The following is a 1,251-nucleotide window of genomic DNA, read 5'->3' as shown; positions in this document are numbered from 1 at the left end:
TATGTGTGTGTGTGTGTGTGTGTATATAAGTATTTATCTATGTACATGTGGAATGTGACAATGAGCCATGACTAATTTATATAAGGGGTCCCAAAAAAAATTATTGACTTAATCTTTAATACTGTGTTGTGTTTTACAAGATTGGAATATGTTTTTTTTTTTTTTTTTTTTTTTTTTACTAAGAAGCATAAAATTGAAATACTCAAGTAAAGTACCTTAGTTTTTTTTTTTACTTAAGTCCAGAACTTGAGTAAATGCAAAGCTGCATTCTACTGCTGGATTTGGAACACTGAAACTGGACATATTCAAAGCAGATTTAATGAACCCCACAAGAGACAGAGGAACGACTGGAAAACACTTGAAAAAGATCAAATCGTGATCCATAATCTGGAAATTGTGAATCCATGAAAGTGGATCTGGGCTTATTTTTTAGCTGTCATTTGCTGTCACAGGACCCCTCTGTCAACACAATACACCACGTCCATCAGACTGGCTGCCTTGAAATAATCACGGATGTGTATTTATAGTATCTGACATTTTACACACATGAGGATCTGGATCGCTTATAGCGGAGGGGTTACGGATCCAGTTTAAGATTGGAAGTTTATTTCTGAAACAATCTCACCTCAGTGTCCATTTAGTAGCTTTTATGGAGATTTGAGCCTTATCTGACCTTCTTCATCCAGAACTGCTCCTGAGTGGACCTTGTGGAGTCCAGTTCATTTGAAGTTCACATATTGTTTGCTTTCCTAAAATGAAATAGAAATACAGTCAAAGTACAAGATAAAAACAAACACAGGAAGAACAGGTGGACTCAATGACACTGTGACATCACTACTGGGTGTGGCTACAGGTACAACAAGCATTTTCCCGACCACACCCAACCACACCCTGTGAAACTCCTGAGAGACAGCAACAAAAGAGAGCTATTCTGCCTAACATTAAGTTACTCTTTGAAACAGAGGATCTCAACCTTTTGCCTTTATCCCCTTATTAACTTCTTGACTCTTCCATTAATCACCTGTTGGGACTCATCAGATTTTTCATCAGAGTTTTACTTGGCTAAAGGGTTTGAGTACTTTTCGCTGACGATCGAGCTATAAAGCTTTTAGTGGTCGGAGTAAATATGTAAATATCTGGTCAGCATCTGACATGCGCTTTCAGATATGTCTCAGGCTGCCACCCTGCGGCGATGTGTCCCAGAAACCCGTATCTTCAAATGGTTTTATTTTGAAGGTTGCGCCGGAAGTT

This window comes from Chaetodon auriga, chromosome 24 (assembly GCF_051107435.1).
Source record: "Chaetodon auriga isolate fChaAug3 chromosome 24, fChaAug3.hap1, whole genome shotgun sequence".
NCBI lineage: Eukaryota > Metazoa > Chordata > Actinopteri > Chaetodontiformes > Chaetodontidae > Chaetodon > Chaetodon auriga.
The sequence above is the reverse complement of the archived record's forward strand: the minus strand, read 5'-3'. Positions refer to the sequence as shown.